This window comes from Fukomys damarensis, unplaced genomic scaffold (genome assembly GCF_012274545.1).
Source record: "Fukomys damarensis isolate Sample0158 unplaced genomic scaffold, DMR_v1.0_HiC HiC_scaffold_30, whole genome shotgun sequence".
Lineage (NCBI taxonomy): Eukaryota > Metazoa > Chordata > Mammalia > Rodentia > Bathyergidae > Fukomys > Fukomys damarensis.
The window spans coordinates 21,804,272-21,828,850 of NW_022900942.1; the positions used below are offsets into that span (position 1 = coordinate 21,804,272).

General features: G+C 39.3%; 1 pseudogene; it reads left to right on the forward strand.

The window, feature by feature from the left end:
• The first annotated feature begins 20,907 nt into the window (after positions 1 to 20,907).
• Positions 20,908 to 24,266, forward strand: LOC104847495 (annotated as a pseudogene).
• The last annotated feature ends 313 nt before the right edge of the window (positions 24,267 to 24,579 follow it).

Sequence of the window (24,579 nt, forward strand, 5' to 3'; positions counted from 1 at the left end):
GAAACAAGCATTTCTGGAACACAGTGTATTTCCATTTCTGGAAAATACTTCTTGGCTTTTATTCTTTTGTAGGAGTACAGAACTCAGGTAAAGTCAACACTGTCAGAAAGGGAAAGAAGAAGGGGGCTGAGATGAGGGAAGAAGGAAGAAAGGAGAAGGTAGGGGAGGTATGGGAAAGAGAGGGCAGAGGGGAGGAGGAAAGAGAAGAGGAGGCAGAAAGGTAGAAGAATGGTAGGGGAGAGTGTGAGATCACTACAGGGTAAAATTGCTTCCGGCACAGAAGAGGCTGAATATAGTCCTACTGAGTATATGGTATAAAGAATATACAAACCAGGGGAGTCAACAATCCACACAAGTTGTGTGGCACCACAAACTCCACCTTTAGATTTATATCCTAAAGTTAAAACAAAAATGTCATGGGCTGGGTTTTAGCTCAGTGGTTCTGTCACCTGCCTCACAAGTGCGAGGTCCCAAGTTCGATCCCTAGCACCAAAAAAAAAAAAACAAGTCATGATAAAAATATATATTATATATGATATGTATATATGATACACACATGAACCTATAGCATGATAATATGCATTATACATATTATTATCAATGCATTTAAATTAGATACATTAAAACAATTAAAATAAATATCTTCCATACACTTCTTTGGCAAAGTGGACACAATCTTTTTGCAAAACAAAGATTAGGAACTAACTGCCTTCTGCAAGCAAAATGAGATGTTTAGCTCCTTGGGGTACATGCATGTCTGCACACACACCCTGTTCATTATCCAGGACCTGCAGAAAGACAACTAAACTGACCTCAGTTGCAAAATATCACAGAATAATACATTTTTCATGTGTAAAATAACCACATTAGAAGAGGTGATGCTAAGGCTTCTTATAAGTTTGCTCTATTTATGCAAAATAAATGCCAGCTGGCACCCCCTGACTTGAATAAAATGCCTCTTGGCTGTTCACACCAAGTAATGACTTTTATATAATGTATTCAGCCTGAAGAACTCAAGGCTCTCTGATTTGTATTCTACCTTATTGTTGGAAAATTTACATAAGATGGGTGCTATTATCACTACTCTTTTGGAAAAGAAATGGGGTCTTAGAGAAATGATATTATTTACCAATGGAAGGCCAAAGAAAAGAGAAGCAAGCAGAGCTAGGTAGAAATGAACCTAACATACAGAGATGGTTTCATTGCTGTGATCTATACTCTTTTCAAAAGGAGCTTGACTGTAAACAATGTTTTTTTTTAGTCTGGAGGGGAAAAACAAACAATTAAATTTGCAGAAACTCAAAGAAATTGACCAGGTCTGCTTGCTGGAGATACAGAGACCTACCCTTCAGTGGAACACAGGTGATTCATACCCTTATTATAGACAGCTAAGCTAGGTAGAAATATAATAGTCAGTCAGAAAGGGCTAAGTCTCAGAAAGTCAGCACAAAAGGCAAAAGCACTACAACTGTGGCCAGAGACACATCAGCTAGAGGCCATACCTCAAGATAATGACGAAAAAACTAGGCCTCCATATTTCTCCAAAGGATGAGATGAATGATAACGTTTGGTCTAGTAAAGCCTAGACAGACATCAGTTGCTTCAGTGGGTGACCAAAACCCCCAGATCCATCACTTACCTGAGAAGTTATCTGTTCTTTCCATGTACTCCTGCTAGGTAACTTGTTTCCCCATGGGCTCTCTATTACCTAAACAGTTATACTTGTAACCTTGTTGGTTGATCATAGCTATAACCCAAATGCTACCCACTTGGGTTTTGCTCTATAAAACTTTCCTGTAAACTGGGGTCCTGGGCCTCCCAATTGGGACCCCTTCTGCAATTTTAGACAGAAGCTATCTTTCTCTCAATAAATTCTTCCTACTCTTAGCCTCAATTGTTCCTGGAAATCATTCTTTAATTTTAGAGAACACAAACTTGACCTATCAGACATCTAATACATGGGGAAATATAATATTTTCATAATTTATCTCTTTTATCACCTCTAAAATGCTCCAGCATCTATTAAAGAACTACCCCAAGTAGTGAACCAGTAAAACGAAGGGTTGTAAATCTCCCACAAAGGACACTCATTTCTGTTTCTCTCTTCAAAAAGCCATGACTGTCATCATTCTCTGTGCCCAAGATACTCTTTACCAGGACTGTGTCTCTGGAAGCCAAGGACATAGAATTCCATTTCCAGCCCGGAATGTAATGAATACAGTACTTGCCAATCTTCCAGTTTTACAAGTAAAGGAATAACCCCAGGCATAGAAGATTCACTGCTTCTGAAGACAACCAGAATGAATTTTGGAACAGAGCTCTGTCAACTTTATTGTTTGTGAAACCTGGAATATGATGAGTAATGTTTCCACTTTCCTTTCCTGCAAGCAGAGATAACAGTGAATCTGTCCTATGAGTTTATAAACTTAGATATACTTAGTATATAAATAAACTCTCCAGGTAGGACAACTAGTCAGTGTCTAATTATTGCTAATCAGGAGAGCTCTGGGGACAGACACTTCACCTAAGTCACAAGTTTGAAGAGCAACATGTCCAGGTATCTGAGTGCAATTCTTTCCCTATAAAGCACAAGGACGACAGCAAGGCTCTTGTTACTAACCCTGAGTTCCAGGTTTGTCTGTAGGTACTTGATGTGCTAAAGTGAACAAGAACTGAATACCTATAGCAAATTACCATAGGGAACATATTAGGCAGTGTAAAAAATTAAATTCAATGCTATACTAATGTAGGTTTAAAATGGAGTTTTGTGAAATTTTTCTTTGTTTTAATGAAAAAACTCCGTTTGTGAGTTTTCATACAGTGCCCTATGAAGGGTTCATAACCACCTTGGGACCCATTGCCGTAGAGGGTCTGTAGTTTACCTAAAGCAACTGGTGATTTGAGCAATTTTTTGTGCTTAAAAAGTGTGTGGAAAAGAAGGACAAGCAGTTTCATCAGACTATCAATGCAAATTTTTTTGTAAAACTTTGTATAATTTAACAAAAATTTGTACCCTGTCTCAACTAGCCCAGCTGTGGTAGTTGTTTCACAATATATACATACATGTATTAAAATGTCACATTGTATACCATACAGGTATGCAATTATTATAATTCAGTAAAGGCAGGGTAAAAGGGAAAAATAATGAATAGAAAATGGAAATTCATGTATGTTGCATGATATTTCATGCAATTACATATGCACTGACCACGTTTATAGACAAAATGGAATTCAACAGTTACAATACCATGAAATAAATATTTTAAAAGGTTATATAGGGTTACAGTTTATGTAATTGATATGTTTTTGAAACACTATGAGCAAGTATAATTTTTATAAATTAAAATTTTTGTCATCCTAGGGGAGAAACCATTTTTTGAAAATTCCTCTGATGAATCCTTCTAAGAAAGTTATTTATCTCCTTTTAATATTCATTCTATACTTTGTGAACCAGTTCAAAATTAGATAGATAAACTTTTAATGAATTCTTATTTGTCAAAAAGTCAATTCCCTGAGGGCAAAAGAAAATGGACAGGCCTAGGACATAGGTAAAGAGGCACTATTGAAGGCTTTTTGCATGGAAAGAGAGGACTGTCCTCCCTTCCACTGAAAGAAGTGCTGTGGAGATTTTGAGAGCTGAGAAGTTGGGAAAATTAGGACATCTACATTAGCTAATTGACCTCACCCAAAAGAAAAGCAAATTTTTCATACCCTTCTGATAGGAGGTAATTTTACAAACTGGTACAACTTAGGCTCTAACCTCTACAGAAGCTGGGAGCTGGGCTGGTATTTTTGACAGTTTTGTTTCAAGAAGGTACTTTCCAGTTCCTTGAGAAAGGAAGTTTTGGGATAGGAAACTAGAAGAGGCTTTCAACATTCTTAACATCTCAATAGGGTGAAGAAAAAATTTACAACTGGAAAGTTCATAAAGTAAATGCTTTAAGATGAGGAAGTTCAGGAACCTAAAGATAGGAAGAACCTGTCTAAATTTAGTAAAACTTAGGGAAATTTTAAATCTCTTGGTAAGAATGATCATAATGAGATTTTATAAAGAGATTGGAAGATACAGGAACAACTCCAGAGATACTCAGCTACCTCATCTTTCACAAAGGAGCCAACCATCCTCAATGGAGTACAGATAGCCTCTTTAATAAATGGTATGGGAAAAACTGAATTTCCACATGCCAAAGATTAAAACTAGACCCCTACCTTTCAACATGCACTAAACTAAAACCCAAGTGAATTAAAGATCTAAATATTAAAACAGAAACAATAAATTTGCTGGAAGGGAATTTAAGTAGAACTCTCAAAGACATTGGCACAGGAAAAGACTTTATGAACAAAACCTTAGTAGAATGGGAACTAGCACAAAGAATCAACAAGTGGGATCTCATTTTATTAAAAAGTGTCTACCCTGAAGAGAAATCACCATCAGAGTTGAGACAACCTACAATGTGGGACAGAAATTTTACCAGCTGTTCCTCAGATAAAGGTCTACTATCTAGAATATATAAAGAACTCAAAAAATCAGACTCCCCCAAGTATAAAGCCCCAATTCAAAAATGGGCATCTGAAATGAAGAGATACTTCTCAGAAAAACAAGTAATAATAGCAAATAAATATATGAAAAAATGTTCAACATCCCTGGTCATTTGAGAGATGAAAACAACACTGAGATTCCACCTTAACCCAGAAAGAATGGCTGCTGTCAAGGAATCAACCAATAACAAGTGCTGGCAGGGGTGTGGGGAGAAAGGAACCCTTCTCCATTGTTGGTGGAAGTGCAGACTGGTGCAACCACTATGCAAATCAATATGGAGATACCTCAAAGAAATAGGATTAGAGGTTCCATTTGACTCAGCTATCCCTCTGCTGTGTATCTTTCCCAAAGAATTAAAAGAATCTTACCACAGTGATATATACGCACCCATGTTTATAGTGGCACAGTTTGTAATAGCTAAAACTTCAAATCACCCAAATGCCCATCACCTGGAAAATGGATAAAGAAGATGTGGTTTTTCTATAAAATGGAGTACTACTCAGCCATAAAGAATGAGAAACTAGAATCATATATAGCTAAATGAATTCATATTGAGGCCATACTCATGTGAAATAAATAGGACACACATGTATATATACTGAATAGATTCTCTCATGTGAAAAACTTAAAGTATAAGTAAGATTCAAGTGGTAAAATTAATAATGTTAAATAGGAAGGACTAAAGGAGTAGGGGAAGTGGGAAGGGTAAGAGAAAGGCAATAAGGGAAAAGAAAAACATACAAGAAAAAGAAAAAATGGAAACAAAGTCTTTGTAAATAGGGAAGGGTAGAGGGGATGAAGGGAGGGCAGGGGTATGGGGAAAAATAAGGACCAAGACATATCATGTAAAGGTACAAGGTCCCGATGATAAATGTAACTTTACTATACAACTAAAATGTACCAGTAAACTTAATGAAAAACAAAAGGAAAGAAAAAAAAACTGGGCTCCTCCACACTTCAGTGTAACCTGTTATTTATTTAATTAGATTGTTGTTCTTTGTGATTTCCTTCACTGCCCCATCTGACATGACCTTTACCTGTCCTTACTTAACACACCCACACAGACACACACACACACACACACACACACACCTGTAAGAAATCCCTTCCTCCTTCCTTGTGAAGTCCTCTGTGCCCAAGGGACTCCCTGTCTTCTTTCTGGAAAGATGCCAGTTCCTTAAACTCTGTGATCATAGCCTAGTTGAAGTTCATGGTAGATTAACGTGCCTTCCTTCCCTGAGCATCAACATATGTACAGTGGACACTAGGCAACAGAGTGTCTAATTTAAAAAGGGAATATCTCTAGAATTGGACTAACTACTACTTGAGCAATGTGGAAAAAGAAGGCAATTTTCCCTGAAGGTAAGATGGGGCACCATGATCTTCAAAGTTCCCCACATGTCAATGCACCATTTTCCCTGAATGACAGACTATCTTTCACCACAGATGGTGATGGTGTTTAAGCAACCTGGTGACTGACCAGTTGGTACATCTCCCCATCCCACATGGCAGTGGACAGGAAGGGTAGGATGGGAAAGGAAAATGCTAAAAAATGTCAGACTTCTTAAATTCCTGTATATTTTCTTTTACTGTTATTACCACACCCGCTATTTTCTCACAGAAGCTCATTAAAGAAAACATAAAGTGAACATTTTCATGAATAAGCAGTAAAGGACATATCAGGAAGTTCTACTATAGACTTAGATTAAAAAATATCCTAAGTAAAATCAGAAATTCACTTTCCTTACTGCCGAGACATCTTGATTCATAACATTTTGCAAACAGAGCATGTTGTCTCTCTAGAGACATTCTGCTCAAGAACATGGAATAAGAAAATAAGTCTTGCTGTCAAGATTAAGAAAATATTACTGAAGATACAGGAGGGGAGGGAACTTTGATAAATCTCCACTTTAGGACCTTGAATTTAGATTTTGTCCCATTTTATGTGTTTCTCATAAATACCCTGAATCCATACTTTAGGTTTTACAAATAACCACTTTGTAAAAATAGCAATAAATAAGTCCCACATGTGTAAATACCAAATAGTTTCCCTGGTGTGAATATTCTGCAACAATGCATAAGATTCTAATAAGATTACTGACATTTAGAAATGGGAGGAAAGGAGCTAAAGGTGTAGGGAAGGTGTGATACGTAGGGGAAGAACAAAAAGGGAAAAGAAAAATATGTGAGAGAATGAAAAGATGAAAATAAAGTGTTTGTAGATGGGGAGGAGAGGAGGGGGTGAAGGGAGGGCAGAGGTAAGGGGAAAAAATGAGAATCAAGACTTGCCATGTAAAGGTACATGATCCCAACAATGAATGTAACTGTACTGTATCCCTAAATGTACCAATAAACTCAATAAAATAAAAAAAAAGCAATGGAAATTTATATTTTATAGAATTGCAAACGCCAATGTGTTTTACAAATTCTACAAAGTGCTCAAAGAGGTATTAGGGAAAGCAGTAGCATCTTATGCAATTGGCTGGCCCTGAGTTTCAAAGATCAAGGCAACTGATATCTCCCCTACATGTCTGCCCTGTCCATATTGGGCCACCACTGAGGTTGAATGTTATTTTCCACCACTTATCTGTTAATGAAACTTTTTATTTAAAGAAATTGTCAAACTCAATGAAAAATAATACAGTTTTTTCCAGCATAAAAATGCATACTACTCTTAGTGGGTTAATAATTATAACAATTGCATTTTTGTCTTATACTAAGAGATAAGCACTGTGCTATACTAGCTTCTAAGATTTTTATTTAAAGTTTAAAATCTGACTTTCATTTTAGCTGTAAAACTAAGTAGATTGTCAAGGCAGTGAATGGCAGAGCACAGTGTGTTCCCTGGTCTCTCTGGCTTCTGACTCACACTCATCCTGCTTCTAATTCTACTCTTAAGGATCCACCAGGGAAGGTAGGAGTTAATTCTAGGATACTGTGCAATAGTGGAAAGACCAAGAGTTTGAGTGTCAGAAAGAAGTGGTTTTGAATGCCAACCTTGCACTATACACGATGTATAACCTGAGAAAAGTTATTTAACACCTCTTACTGTCAGTTTTCCATCCTATAAAATATAAGAAATTGTCTTGAGAACTCTCAGTAGAGGGCCCAGGATGTATTAATACAGCCACAGTAACTATTACTTCTTTTTCTTTCTAAAATAAGTATGAGGAGTGAGAAAGAGGGGAAAATATCTTCTGTACTTAACCAATGGTTGAGAAAAACTAAGTGAGATTCCTGACATCTTAATGAGGAAGAGTGTAACTATATATGAAGCCAAAAAATTCAATGATTTAGAAATAAAATAGAACAGATCTGTTTGGAAGTAGACATTAACAATGAGGGAAAAACACTCAGGTTAGAGAAGCTCAGAGAGAAGCAAATACATGAATAATGGAGGAAAAATGAAAGAATTAAACACCAGTTGACCAAGGTGCTAGCCCATCTTTAAGTATAGACTCTTGTTCATGAGAAATAAAACCATATCATTAAAATGTATCACTTTATTGTCCTCAGCACTCAATAAAAATCAAAGAAACACCTTTCTCTCTGAGAAAAACAGTGAAGCTAATTAATCAAGCTACACATTTTTCCAGTGAAAATATTAGTATTTTCCTTATAAGTGGAATTTGACATTCTAGGATCAAAGTTTTCATTGTTCTTTGGGGATAAACAAGGTGAGATTTTCTAAACACATGTGCAAAACAGAAACATTAAAAAGTAATTTCTTAAAGAGCAGTGTGTAAGACTGGCATGGTGGTGCATACCTGTAATCCCAGCACATTGGGAGGCTGAGGCAGGAGCATCACTGTGAGTTTGAGCCCAGCCTGGGCTACATAGTGAGTTCCAGGTCAGTCTCAACTGCGTAGTGAGACCCTGTCTCAAAAACCAAAAAAAAAAAGAACAGTGTGTATTTGCTACTGGGCTATGACAAACTATTTTTCCAGTTTTCCACTTTCAATCCATATTTCTGAATATCTTTGTGAGGTTTTGCACTAGTTTCAAAGATTTCCCCAAACGATTATGCCACAGTAACAGAATAAGGAGCATGAGTGGCAGACTGATTGTGTCGCACCATTTTTACTGAGAGTACAGGACTGTCACCTACACAATGACTTCAAAAATAAGCTTGAGGATTGCTATTATTAAACAACCAACTGTTAGAAGACCCATGCAATATGGTAAAGGGAAATAAAAATTAAGCTGGTTGTGTGGCTTAAATCAGATATTTTGGAATTCATCTACATTAAGTTCCCACTTTTTCTTACCATGGTGCTTGATTGTGTGATGTTTGCAGGCAGTATTCCTCCCCAAGGTACATTTACTTTAATTAAATTTTACTATTAAGAAGTACTAAAGTCTGCATCTAATAATCCTTAGGAAGCATGGCATGGAAGCACATTGCCTTTGTAACACTTTCATGAAAGAGCTTGGACAACTTCCCTCAGACAGATTTTGAGACCAGACAGTTTTGAAGGGGATGAAAAAAGATGCTGCAGAGTTGGTGATCCCTCACGCTAGCGCCCACTTCTTCAAGGCAGCGTGTACAGTAACAGGGTGAGAGGTTAAGACACCTGTGCTCTACTTTCTAATCTCCCAGCTGACCCTAGCCCTTGTATATTTTGTCTACGGTTCTACAACTGTTTGTGCTCCTTACAACTGTATTCTGTAAACAGGAATTCACACTTAAAACTGATGATGATGTGGCAGGGAGTTTATAGTTGATATAAGCCAAAGTCCATAGAAAATAATACGTTGAATATTAGGCTAGGGTTTGTGCATGGAGATGAGTAAGGCCAAATCCTTTCTGCCAAAGAATTTATAATTTCATGAAAATGTTGTGCCTTAATCCCTATCTCATAATGAAAGTTAGTCTTGAAGGAAGGGGAGCTGCAGCTCTGCTACTCATTCTTAGGAGGAAATAAAAAAGCATGGAATATCTAATACACTGTAAGGTATCTTATCTTGGAAGTCCTAGGTTTTCTTGCTGTACAATGTAACTAATGAGCAGATGTTCTTTATAGGGTGAAGGGAAGCTACATTTTGCTGCACTAGCAAACAGCTTTACACTGTGGCTTTCTTTTTTTCACGAAATCTCTATCTGGGACCAGAAGGCCTCTGGGGATGTAAACTACCCAGTAATTTCAACCCAACTGTCTTGACACATAGTTTCCTTCCCAGTTTCTGTAAGCAAATGAATAGAGGGTCTCACCTTGGAAGTGAATGCTTTGTTCTGAAAGCCTCAGCTCCCTTCCCTGCCCAAGAGCTAGAATTAAGTGGTTTACTCTAGCCACAGAGGCTGGGAAGTTTAACTTTCCATTTGTGTGGGGAGGGTGAGGTAGAAAACAGTTGTTAGTAAGCTACTAGATTGTTAAGATGAATGAGATCATCATTCACGGAATGAATGAAAAGCCTCAAACATGTGCCTAAAATGATAGACTTTAAATAAATGAAGGTATCGCAGTGATGATGACCATGATGGTGAGCAGAGGGAGCAATACATAAGTAGATAAATTATGAGTTATTTTTCAAATATTGCTATGGTTTATTGATGGGGCATGAGAGGATGGCCGGCCACAGAGCTGACCCTCACCAGGGCTGGTTCTCACCAGGGCACAAGTGTCCCAAAGGCGACTTGCTGGAGCCAAGTCCCTTGGCCAACAAACACTCCCTAATTCCTTCTTTGTTCTTGTTCCCAGTTTACATTCCCTTCTGGTCATAAACAGATGTTGTTTTATCTTGACGTTATGTTCTTAGTTTGAACCGTGTGTATCTGCTTGTAGTTTCTTGTGACTGCTGTTTATCTTACTCATGCCTCCTGTGACTGAGGTTAATCTTCCAACCACTGTGATCATGCTTCTGTGTGTGACCTTGAAACTACTATATAAGACCCTGTGTTAAAATGAATTTTGCCATCAGCCATTAGCTGTTGGTCATTCGTTGTGTCCGCGGTCATCTCCCCGAATCCCCTCCTCTAGAAGGAGACCTCAACAGTTTATCACATGAAGCATGAACCCTCCTACTACACATGAGAGATTAGCCTTCTGGCTAAAGCTGTCCTGGTTAGGAAAGAATTAGAAGACTTTTCATCTAATTTCTCCCGTCTTTCACCCTATCCTGCATTATAGACAATCTATATCATCCTGGGCTATCACAGTCTTTCACTAAATGGAACCTTCTTGAGTTCCAGTTCCTGCATGCTAACCCCAAATAGACAACCTTGTATTGGTCCCTGTTTTAAGAAGTTGTTAACCGACTTACTAATATTATTACTCATTACAGTACTTCCCATAGGATCATATCCATTTTTCTCAAATTCTATTTAAAACTGTCACTTCTCTACAAATCCATTTTGTACCACTACACAGTTATTGAAAGGATTTTTCAAATGAAAGCTAGGGAAGGTTGATATGATTTGACACATTTCAGATAATTTTTAGGTAGGATTTTACTCTTATGCATGTTATTCTGGGAAATTTTAAAAATTAAGCTCTGAATAGAGGTATTTCTTTCTCCCTATTCCATCCTCCATTCACAAAGAATTTGTAGTTATTATACAGGCTCTATTTTTTTATTTTATTTTATTTGCCTAATGGAGGGTTAGAAAACACATAAACCAACTACTTGGTCTATTTGGATACTTCTTTGAGGTCAGTTCCTGAGGACAGTATCTACCAATTATTGAACACTTTCACATCGCAGATGTGACTGTCTTGCTTTGCACCCTGGGATTATATATACTAGAATAAATAAGAGTGATTCCTTACTTTTTGTTTGTTTTCCCCTTTATTTCATCACCACCTCACATTTAGCAATCTGTTTCTCATTCATTAGTACCAGCAGGCAACCCTGGTAGCGTTCCTATGACCAAAGAATGGAAATCTATTGTCCTTTGCCATAAAACAGGATCAGTAGTTATTGAGGTCAGATTTAACTAACACAGTTAGGTAATTTTCTGACCAACTTTTCAGCTGTCCAATGTCTCACCTCATCCACTTGAGAGGGGAAGAAAGACTACAGTCAATGTATCATGTTGACTCATAGCAATTGTGGGTTTCACTTCTTTCATAACCTGCCTCCCTCATTTCTCAAGCACGCTAAGCCTTCCTTTACTTCCCCATAGAATTATGCAGATTCTTAGAAGGTTGGCAATTTTCCAGGAAAATACCACCTTCCCTTCAACTCTGATAGAAATGGGTTCAGTTAGAGTCCAGTGACATTCATAAGTGAGAAATCATTTTTATTTTTTGGAGGCTCTTGATTTCCCAATTGGGTCTGGAGCACTATTCCAGTAACAGAAAAATGAATAAAAAGCTCTGTGTCTTTATACTTATCATACCATTCAAGTATAGCTTTTCAGAGGTTACTTGCTTCCCTCTTCTCTACTTCCTGGTTGTGCTCATTGACCCCATAGTTAAGCAGAATGGTTGATGAAACTACATGTCATGAGCTGCACCTCTTCGGGGAACCTTGCACCTGGAGGTAAGGATCCAGGATAACATTGCTCCAACTTCTCAAATATCATCAACAGCTCTCTGGCATGGATCCTGACTTTCTTCTAACCTCCCACAAGTTCAACTCCACATTATAATACTCTACCCTAAGACATGCATCTCTACATCCTCTATCTGCTAAGTTAAGTCCAATAACATGATAATCCACAGTGGTTTTATACATCCAGTGCTACAGAAGCTGCAGAGTATTTCTGGACCTGGGCAAGCTTGATTACTGTTGTGTGAATCCTCACCATAGTCTCTTCTAATAAAGGTGCTAGAGGACTGTTGTTCTGAACTATTTTTCAAGAGTCAAAAATATACAAGTTAAGAGTCTCTGCTTGCTGTATGTCCCCAAATCTTGAAGGACTTCAGGGGTTTTTCCACCAGTTTTTCTCCTTCCAATGTATCTGCAGAATATGTATTATCTCCATGGGAAATATGTTTCATAGGTTAGAATCTTTTCAATTGTGGATATTCTCTCACCTCAGCCCCAGTACATGGTAGCACTTGGATCCCACCACACATTCTACTACTTAACTGTTTGCCCCAGTTTTGCTCCAGAATTTGGAAGAGGTTAAGCACATCTAATCAACCCCATCATATCTGCCATACACTTCTCTACAACTCCACAGAAGAGTCCCTTATTGTCAGTGGTGATCTTCTTTTCATTGTGGCCCCAGCATCTTGAATTAATTCTCTTTCAACCATTCAGACAGAAGAAAGTGTGATTGTGAAGAGAATTTTAACATGTATTTTAAGGTCCAAGCTTGGAACTGATACACATAGATCCCATCCCATTTCTTAGCCACAGTGTTACTCTTTATACACTTTAACCCTCTCACTAGCTTCCAGGGTATTTATTCCCTGTGTGTTATTCTCAGAGATATTTAGGAGGCCTAGTCTTCTATGAGGGTGCAAACTACTCCAAGTAGCAAGTTGGTCACTGAAGCCACCAACTAAGAACAAAAGAATTGAAACAAGACTGTGCTTTTTACTTCATTTTTTCTCCCACTTGCTAGTCTAATCTTAGGTCTTCCTAGATTGTGTCTCCCCACCTGATCATGAATTTACCTTGGTTGGTGTATTGCATTCCAGATACAAAGAGATGCCAGTCCATGGGCTGATTATTGAAACACTAACAAAGCAGCATTGGTTTAAATGACAAATTAGTGTCGTTTTTTCCATTTCTTAAACACTATCATGGAACCTAGACATTCCATACTGCAATGAAGTAAAGAAGGATGAGTGGAAGAAAAGAATGAGCAGCAAGAGAGGGCATCACTGCTAGGAGAGACAGAGCCCGGGAGCTTCTTCAGCCAGCCAGCCCCATGCCTCCAGGCATGCACTCAGGCTCAGACTTAGGGAATTCGCTGGGAGACTCTAACCTCAAGAGCAGGAGGATTAGGGGGCTAAGCAGAGGTGAGCAAAGGGTCACTGGATAAAACATATACAAATCTTCTGAATTGAAGGATAACCTGAAAACGCTGGAGTTCTGTAACATTAAATAAACCTTCTAAAGTTCAGGTGCCAATCAGGGTTTCAGTTTGCAAAGGCAGAAATCTCAGCAGCTAACTCTGTTGACAAATTGCTAACATTTCCTCCCTTAGGTTAAGCCAGAATGTCATTGGAAGCAATGTTATGTGCATTCCCACACACTAATTTACAAGAACAGCAAATTGCCGGGCATGAGAAAGCACAGGGAAGAAAGACTTTCAAATTATTATCTCTTAATTTTCATAATTACTGTTTATACTTAATTTGGTTTATATAAAGGTAAATGTGAGCTATTGAACATTGTGATATATCTTTCACCTCCGAATCCATATTCTCCGTTGTATCAGAGATACTTATTCTAGTATCGATATTATCAGAAAAACTGCGGCCACTTTGAAAACATGAATTGAGCAACTTCATGTATCAAAATTTCACATCAGTGAAAAAGCTGAGGAATAGGAACACAGTTACCATTAGATTTGAATAAATTAAAGGTATCAATGCTTAGAAAACATGTATTTTATAAATGTATAGATGTATGGTTTATGCATATTTATATTTGTAAACATAGAACAAAAAAGATATATACACAAACATAAAATGCTAACTTGGTTTTAGTAGGCATTTTCTGGATTTTTTCACTGATCCACTTTGTTCAATAATATTTCTTACATGCACAATGCTACCTCGGGGAGGCCATACAGCAGTACAGCAGTGTGGAAGCAGAATGAATCTGAACTTTTTTCTTACTCTTTTGCTTTAAGGTCTTAGAACACCCAAGTGGCTTGTGAAGGAAGTAAAAGGGATGGAGTTTGGGGTGCTTATTTTGTAAAGAAGGAGAAACTAAATAGCACAATACAGAAGAACAGGGGAGGAGTATTTTATCTGCTGCCATAGAGATAAATCAGTTCCACAGATTCTAGAGCAGAGAGGTGGAAAAGCACTTGGGCTGCAGATCTTCTGGGTGTAGTGATCTAGAAAAAATGATCACATGAGTGAGTGGCTGGGCAGACAGGACCTTGCTCAGCCTCACAGCAAGTTCCACATGTTCAAGTAAAATACAGAAGCAAAACAGGACCACTGCTGCCGCCACTGCTGAAGGGAACAGCAAAGCAAGCTACACCTATATTTCCCAAGTAGACATTGGTCTTTAAAGGTCAGTGGAGTCTTTGCTTCCTCCTTCTGAGCAAAAGCAAACAAGAACCTTCCAAGTTGGCCCCAGTCATTGTTCTACTCTGATGAAATCTCCGGAGCAGCACTGGGGGCTGTAGAAGGAGCAGCATTCAAAGGCCAGGAGAGTAGTGAATTCAGTTGCAAGCTTAGGTTCTTAGCAGGACCTGAGGATTGTCTTTCTGTGGGTTCTTATAGATTGGACACCCAATTGAAGGCTTTCTATTCTCTTCCTCCTTCTGTAATTTTCAGTATCTCTTCATAGAACTTCATCTCTTCATAGAACGTTCTGGAAAAAATAAAAGAAAAAAAGCAAAGAAGATGCAAGCCTCAATGACCTGGTTATTGCTCAAGGAGAATGAGGAGAATTACAGTGATTACCCCACACCTTCTTCCCTCCATATGAATCCAGAAGACTCTTTCCCAGAAGAGCCTGCCACCTCCCACTTATAGACTTCGTTCGGAACTCCCCTTCTCACTCTGTGTGATCTTAGCAATAGTTTCCACATAGGCACCATCTATACCCATAGGTCTTTGCCCTTGATGAGAGCTCATAATGAAAACATGGAATATTTCTTATAGTCAAGAAAGAAAGGGGCTGGGGATTTAGCTCAGTGGTTCTGCAGCCTGCCTCACAAGGACCTGAGTTCGATCCCCAGAACCAAAAAAAAAAAAAAACAAAAAAAGAAAGAAATAAAAAGTACACTAGATTCTATAATCAAGACACGGACTGATGTGAGAAATACACAGGTATGCAAACAGCAGCTGTTTGAAAGCTTCAGTTCTTTCTGGACTCAACTATGGTATCATAATTCACAAGCATCACTGCATTTCTTGAAGTTAATATTATCAAGAATCACTCTGGTATTTATGTAACACCAAAAAAGGAGTTGCAGAGATTGCAAAGGTAAAGTACAAGTAATTTAGTAAATGATTTAAAAAGTCAGGAAACTTCTTCAGTACAGTGTAGGCATATTTGTTTTAAACCATCCACTGATGAGCAGGAGCCCCAGAGGTTAGACTCAAAAGTTCAAACACATTTGGTGGGAGGTGTGGAAGTGACAAGTGAGGATGTAGGAAATACCAAACACTCTAAAAGAAATGACTAAGAATGAATACTCAAAGGCTGGGGATTTAGCTCAGTGGTGCTGCTGCCTGCCTTGCAAGCGCATGGTCCTGAGTTCGATTCCTGGTACAAAAAAAAAGTCTCATGTAAATTTTCCATTTATGAAATAAATTATGTACTGGAAAGAATATAAAAATCAAACTCATTTCTAGACCTAGGTGAGTGAAACTGGAAAACGTGAAAACAAAGAAAAAAATCAATATGGGAGGAAGAAATACCCATTGAATGGATGATATTCAAGAAACAGATAAAGAAATGCTTTCAACAAGTGCTTACGAAAAAATAATGGTCCACCTACACACTACAAGACCTTGGCTAAATAAACAAATTTGCACACAAGTGAAGACTGGGAGAGCACAACATGAAGAAAATGGCAATTGGTAAGAGCAAAGCAGATGAGAAACAGTAGGAAGCAAGGAAAATGGCACTCTTTAAAAAATCCATATATAATTTTGTGTTAAGCTTTTGCTTTTGTGATTCAGGAAACTAGAAGTAGAAGGTGAACAAAAAGATGTGCCATTAAGATGAAAAATAAGCCACTTAGGGGCTGGGGACTTGGCTCAGTGATTCCACCACCTGCCTCAAAAGCACAAGGGCCTGAGTTCAATAGCCGGTACCCCCCACCAAAAAAAGAAAAGAAAGAAGCCACTTAGGAAGGAATCAAAGCTACTTCCAGTGTTAGGAATTAAGAGACTTGGTACACCACAGAGTGATTTGCTTCATTGTGGCACTGTCCACCAGGGTCTGAAGAATTGATCACTGGTTCACTTACAGTGAATGTAAGCATTCATGTGTATATCTTTATATGTAATAAAGTTATTTATTCAAAATGTCATTATATTTTAACCCCTTACATTTGTTCCCATTATAAAACAAGTGACTTGTAAAGTCAGAGAGTGTGTTACAGGATGCTGGTATCTTTAAAGTTACTGTGAAACTCTAAAATTAAGTGAGGGATAAAAATGATAAGTTCTAAGGAAATGATCAGGTGAAGGAGAGAGAAAAGAAAATAAAGAGGGGAAAGAAAATAAATGTATTAAAGCAATCAAGAAATTACATTACCTCTCAATTCCCCAAAACAAATATAACTATTATGAATCACAAACATACAGGTTAAAATGTAGTTTTGTAATTTAAATAATAAGTTGTTATTTTCCTCATTTTGAAAGCACAAATTAATATATCTAATCTCACTAGATCACATGAAATAGCAGTTAATGAGTATGGCACAGTAAAGAGCATGTAATTTATGGATCTTTAGCTTTTTCTTATGAAAGCTAAGAAGTTTTAAAAAGGTTCTTTGCTACTAAGGATTTTTAGCCTGAGCATGTTTATATGGCAATAAAGGATAAATATGAAATATTTCTACAATGACTGGTAGTCACTGGAGGTGTCAGAGTATGGGACGGTTCTGTCAGTTTGTGAGATTGAGTTAGGTGGCAGGATTTGCAAAGGCACGTGCTGCAGTATGGTGTTATATTTAGCACTTTAGAAAATGTCAAGGAAATCTATTTTATGCTCTACAATTATGATTTTAAAATTGTAACTAGTAGCCCAAAAGAATTCGAACATTCAAAGGACTATATTCATTTGTATCAAATAACTTAAATGTGGGAGAATCTGGCTTCATATTTACACACTCAAGGTGAGTTCTGATATGGACAACTCATCTTGGAAACTTTGTTTTTCTTTCCTGTGAATTGACTCTAGGAAAATGAAGATGGCATAAAACAGTGTACTTGGTTAAAGTGTTTCTCTAGAAACTCTTATGTCTAGAATTTAAGAATGTGACCTGATTTGGAAATGAGGATATATAAAGGTGTAATTAATGATGGTGAGGTCATTCTGGATTAGAGTGGAACCTACTCCAATGGCTGGTGCCTTACAAAGAGAGAAATCAGGCACAGGCATGTATATAGAGAGAAAGTAATACAAACAGACATGGAAAACAGCTTTTGACAATTATACTGGAGATTGTAGTGATACATCTACAAACCAAAGAATGAAAAAAATTGCAGAACCAGCAAATGCTAATAATTTTACGAAGATTTTTTCCTTAGGGCCTTTAAAGCATAGCCTTGCTCAAAACTTGAGTTCAGGCATGCCTCCAGAGGTAGGAGACAAATTCCAATTGATTTAAGCTACTTGGGTTTGTGATACTGTCATATAGTAGCCCAGGTAATCTTCCCGAGATGTTATTGTACCTATCTGCACACTGTTACCTTTCTGATAGCAGGATGTTCTGGTATACAGTCCCCAACCCTGATGTAAACACAGTGCTTAGTTTCATTTCATTTTGGAAATACCTATCAATAATCCCTTCAAAACTGAGGCAACCATAAGAAGTGGTTATAATTCACAGATCTACACAAGGAGCAAATTAGAACAGAAATAAATTGCACTTTGCAAGAGGAGAGGTCCCATTATTCATGGCATCTGCAAAGACATCCAGCTTAGTGCTCCTGAGGATCAAGTGACCATTCTAACCATCTGGAATTTTCAGAGGAGATGTTTGCCAAGGACTTCTCCAAGAGTCTCTGGAAAGGATGCTCTCTGCTCCCTCCATAGCTAAATGAGGCCACACATGCACTTTATCTCAAACAAAGCCATCAGGACACTCTGACCAGTAGACTCATGAGGAGCATTCATCCGTTGATCTTCCACTCACAAAACACTGGATCTGAACTTAGAGGGCGAGGTTCTGATGTAATAGAACAGTGAGTCACTTATGGTACATACGTGTACAGCTCTCAAGTGCAGGTTGAAAATGCACTACATCCCAGGAGAAATGGATAAGCCACAACTTCACAGAAGGAAAGTTGTTAGGTTTAAAAAAAATAGAACATTTATTTCTGATTTCATGTAAAAAGGAAAAAAACAATAAACTCATTCAAAGGCTTGATGAGTCATTTCAAATATTTGTACTTGCTTGAACAAGGATGTCAATGAAGTCAGGGTAGTCTTAATTCCGCTGATGACTAGTCATGAAGACGGACTGATTTAAATCACCTTGACCTGAATCCTTCTAGTTGTTCTGAGAAGTCTCTCATGGAAGGACAAAGTCTGGCAGGGGTCCATCTCACCAGTCAGATGAACAAAGACCACACCTCCTGTGAGACTGTCACACATCCACAGAGTTGTATGTAGTGGAGAGCTCCAACTTACTTTGTGTGTATTTAATTAAATGAAATACCATGCTTGAATAGCATTGTGGGGGTGTTGAGGAGTCATACAGAGGGAACACTAGTTTGGTCTGTAGCTAATTACTGTATCTGTTACGCAGGGCTTTCCATAAAGCTGCAGAATCCTGTGATAACTACCCTCTGCTCCATCCACCAAATATTTTTAACTAAAACTTAAAATTTCTTAAAGTAGAAAGCCCCCTTTCCTGGAAAAACAAATTTATTTTAAGTCTTTCTTTGAAAAATATGTGTTCAAGGTCAAAGTAAGGTTGTATTATAAATAGAGAATGTTACTAATTCAGTCACAAAATGCAGGTTATGTCTCATTGTCTTACTGTACAGAGTAAGATGGGATATCTTACAGCTTCGCAAAACTTTGTGCTTATTTGTAATCTGAAATGCCATATGCATGTTAACAAGGAACCACAGAACATATATTTTTATGCTTGCTGGAAGACTGTTGTATAGAACATCAGGAAAGTACTCCTGAAAGGGAAATTAATGACTTGGGAAGGCATAGATATTACAAAATCAATTGACTACAATTAGAATTGAGGGTCCCAAGACCTAATCAAGCCAAGGGACTGTCTTACAGTGCTGTCACCTGCTGGTATAATCCAAGTCTCCTGATTCTGAGGGCAGCATTCCTCTCATTCCGTGGTAAATTCTCTTCAAAATCTTAGTACAGTCAAAAGAAAGAGTTCAGCCAACAAGCTAGCTGTTTTTCTGGGAGATTATTTTAAAGCTTAGGGCCAGCTCTGTATCAGCTAGGACTTCGTCTCCATAGTAAACCAGCCTCCACAGCCTCCTACTTCTTATCTGTGAAATCTGTGCCCAGTTCTCAGTAGATTTTACATGTATGCTAAAGATCTGATTCTCCTATGAGGCTATGACCATCTAGGAGATGTCTCATTCACTTCTGTATCCATCACACCTCACTCATGACATGAAGTCAGGGCTTAGTAAATGATGCTTTTCAATAAGTATTTAGAATCATAGGTTCAGAGAGCACACAGACATGAATTGTTAAGGAGCAGATATTCATAAAAATAACAAAAATTAAAAGCCATGTTAAATACTCATTAAAAGTATTTAAAATATAGCTGTCAGGATTCTTTGTTTCTTTTCTTAGGATATTATCTTCTCTAAAGATAAAAGTAAATGATTAGTAATAGAAAGAAGGCAAAGAAGGAAGAGACAAGATATCTTCTTATACTGGATTGATTTAAATAACAGCCCTCTATTTTCTTTTGCCCAAACACTCTGCTTTCCTTCTATTCATCAGATGGCAGACTCCTTCTCAAGTCTCAAGTCTCTTCCTCGTTTCTTGCATTGTGTAAGAAACCTCAATGATCCTTGTTATTTTCCTTAGTGCCTTTGTTATCAGACAATGAGGAGCCTAGTGTCCTTTCTAGGCTGTTATTGTCTGGCTCAAATAATTGGACAGGACAATGGATGAACGTAAAAAAAAAATCAATGTTTATTTAAGGTAAAAGAAGAAGAAGAAAAGAAAAGGAAGTGAAAAGGGAATACAAAAAAAAAAGTGCTCAAGAGGAAAAAGTGCTTTTAAGAAAAGAGAAGAGAACTTGCCCAGAGATGGCGGCGTGCTCACATTTCAGGGAGCCTGGGGCTGGCGGGGCAGGCGGGCTGTTGGTTGGACAGGCGATGGTGGCGGCCTATGGGCAGTAGAGGGGGGTCCGGACTGAGACAGGGTCAACTCCAGCCGCTGAGGGGGAACCATGTGCACTGGGTAGAGGTGCAAGTTGAGGCAAGAGGGAGAGCCTTCCTGGGGGAGGGAGGGATGGGCAGTTGCTCCGCCGCTGCACTTTTTAAATTTTTTCCGCTGCCGCAGCGACCCCTCGGTGGCACGGATGTCCTCTGCCTAACCTGGAAAGAGAAATGCCAGCTCCTGAGCACGCCTCGCTGGTGGAGGAGGGGCAACCACAGACCCACCGGGAAGCTGCCTCCACTGGCCCAAGCATGGAACCCTAGACCACAGCCACCACTATTATTACTTCCGTGGAGCAGTGAAATCTTCCATGCATGAGCTTCATCATCAAGCACAAGGAGCTTCAGTCTCAACGACTCACCCGAGAACCGGAAGTGGAGAGGCAGATTGTTGCCAGTCAACTAGAAAGATGTAGGCTTGGAGCAGAATCACCAAGCATCACCAACACCAGCTCAACTGAGAAGTCATTTCCTTGGAGATCAACAGATGTGCCAAACACTGGAGCAAGCAAACCTATTTCCTGACGCTGTCCATCCCAACAACTAACTCATTAGAGCAGAGCCAGAACAAGGGACCCTCTGTTCACCAGAACAGACATTTCTCCATGAAAGTGAGGGATCATTGGGTGACTCAAGAAGTTCAACGCAAATGAATTCCTATTCCTACAGTGGACATCAAGAAGCAGGAAGTTTCCATGACAATCGGAACATGAGCAAGACAGATAATAGACAGCAGCATTCTTTCATAGGATCAACCCATATCCATTTGGTGAGGAGTTCCAGAGCCGAAGGACAAACACTGGTTCAGCCATCAGTAGCCAATCAGGCCATGAGAAGAATTAGTTCAGTTCCATCTGGAGCACAGTCTGTTTCTTATGTTATCAGCACAGGCATGTCTCCTTCAAGGGGGTCACTGAGAGCTTCTCTGGGTAGTGGATTTGCCTCTCTGTCAGTGACTGACTCCTGACCTCTGAATCCCAGCTCTTACTCCTCCATCACTTTACCTGCTCAGTGGGCAGCCTCTCCATAGTCACAGAGACCCACCTCCCCAACAGCTGTGCAGCGGATTGGGTTAGTCACCTCCAAACAGACCTCCAATCCCAATGGACCAACCCCTCAGTACCAAACCACTGCCAGACTGGGGTCCCCATTGACCCTGATGGATGCACAGACTCCCCATCCCAAGGCCAGGAGGGGTCATCATCCCCCAAATGCTTACAGATGACTGCTGTGCCACAGCATCTGGGATCTTCCCTTCAAAGGAGTGTTCGTGACATGGAGCAATTTGAACAACAGCAGTACGACATTTACAAAAGGATAGTTCCACCTTGGCCAGACAGCCTGATGGGATTAGGGAGTTCCTATGAGAGTCAGCACAGTCAGCTTGGGCAAGACCTTCATTCAGCTGTGTCTCCCAAGTTGCACATCACTCCTATATATGAAGGGAAGACTTTTTACACCCCAGTGTACCACAGTCCAAACAGTGGAGTTCCACAGATCACAGAAGCATTGTATCACACAGGCTCAGTAGGTGTTGGAAATCTACAAAGGACATCTAGTCAGCAAAGTACCTTCACATACCAAAGAAATAATTATGTTCTAAACACAACAGTTACCTACGCAGACTCTTACAGGCCAACACAGTACCGAGTACAAGAGTGCAATTATAACAGTCTTCAGCATGCAGCACCAGCTGATGATGGCACCTAGGTCCCCATCCATATACAGCATTCAGAAAGACCCCAGGGAATTTGCCTGGTGTGATCCCAAGTTGCCTGAAGCCATTCACACACTGCAGCACCAGTTTCCCATTGTCCAAGCAAATGCAGCGGTCTACCTGCAACACATGTGCTTCAGCGACAACAAAGTGAAGATGGAGGTGTATAGGCTAGGGTGCTTTGAGCACCTGGTTGATCTTTCGGACCACAGAGTTTTGGAAGTTCAGAAGAATGCTTGTGGTGCCCTTAAAAACCTTGTTTTTGGAAAATCTACAGATGAAAATAAAATAGCAGTGAAGAATGTTGGTGGTATACCGGGCTTTTGGGACTGTTGAGAAAATCTATTGATGCAGACGTAAAGGAGCTTGTTACAGGAGTTGTTTGGAATTTATCCTCATGTGATGCCGTAAAGATGACAGTCATTTGAGATGCTCTCTCAGCCTTAACAAACACCGTGATCATAACACATTCTGGGTGGAATAACTCTTTTTTTGATGATGATGATCATAAAATTAAATTTCAGACTTCACTAGCCTGTGTAACACAACAGGCTGCCTGAGGAACCTCAGTTCTGCAGGGAAGAAGCCAAGTAACAAATGCGGTCCAGTGAGGGCCTGGTGGACTCATGGCTGTGTGTGATCCACACACGCATGAATATGTCTGATTATGACAACAAGACAGTGGAGAACTGCATGTTCACCCTGAGGAACCGGTCCTATGGACTGGAACTGGAGGTTCCACAGGCCCAGCTGCTCAGACTGAATGAACTGGAGACTTACTAGGAAAAGAGTTTCCCATCCAAAACTCTGAGCCAAGCTGCTGGGAGAAAAAAAGAAGAAAAAAAGAGAACTCCACAGGAGGATCAGTGGGATGGAGTTGGTCCTATCCCAGAACTGTCAAAGTCCCCCAAAGGGGTAGAGATGTTGTGGCATCCGTCAGTGGTAAAACTGTATCTGACTCTTCTAGCAGAAAGCTCTAACCCAGCCACCTTGAAAGGCTCTGCGAGATCCCACCACAACCTCTCTGCCGGCAATTGGAAGTTTACAGCATACATCCAGGCAGCTGTCTGAAAAGAAAAAGGGCTCCCTATCCTTGTTCAACTTCTGAGGATGGATAACGACAGAGTTGTCCTTCTGTGGCAACTGCTTTGAGGAATATGGCTCTAGATGTGTACAACAAGGAGCTCATAGGTAAATATGCCGTGCAAGACCTGGTCAGTTGGTTTCCTGGTGGCAACAGTCCCAGCATACTGTCTGACAAGATGATGTGCTCTTTATGAGCACATGGAACATGCCAAAGCCCTGCCTTACTGGGGAGGCATAGAGAAGCAGGTGAACACAACCAAAGGCAGAGGTGACAGATCCTCTCTGAAAGTGTTGAAAGCAACAATACAGGTCTTTAATACATTATGAAAATATCATGACCTCTATAACATTTATAAAGATAATGGGTGGAATCAGAACCATTTTATTACACCGGTGTCAACATTAGAGTGAGACCAATTCAAATCATGCCCTTCCTTGTCCACTACCAACCAATGGATGTCACCCATCATTCAGTCAGCATCAACAGCTCCATCATAGTCAAGATGACTCCAACAGAAAGAACTTTGATGCATACAGATTGTATTTGCAGTCTCCTCATAGGTACGAAGTTCCTTATTTTGGTGACCAAGTCCACTTTCCAGCTTCTACTGATTACTCAACACAGTATGGACTGAAAGCAACCACAAATTATGTAGACTTTTATTCCACTAAATGACCTTCCTATAGAGCAGAACAGTACCCAGGGTCCCCGGACTCATGGGTATAGCATCAAGACAGTTGCTTGACAGAGGAACTCTTTCTTTCTAACCACGTTTGGATGGAGAGGAAAAGTCCATCTTGCTGATCTGATGATGAAATATGAAAGTAAAATGAAAGGAATGAGTGAAGAGCATTTTTTTTCATTTTGAGGAATTTTCAAGGAAGTAAGAAAACTTTTGGGAGAGGACTTTCTAAGCTCTATATAGGTGTTAGATCTAATTACTTGTAGATTCTATGGTCTGGTGAAGTTGTGGATGACATGAAGAGAGACTTGAGAAATGGGTGATATGAGATCAGAGATGTGTAGGTCAAATAAAACT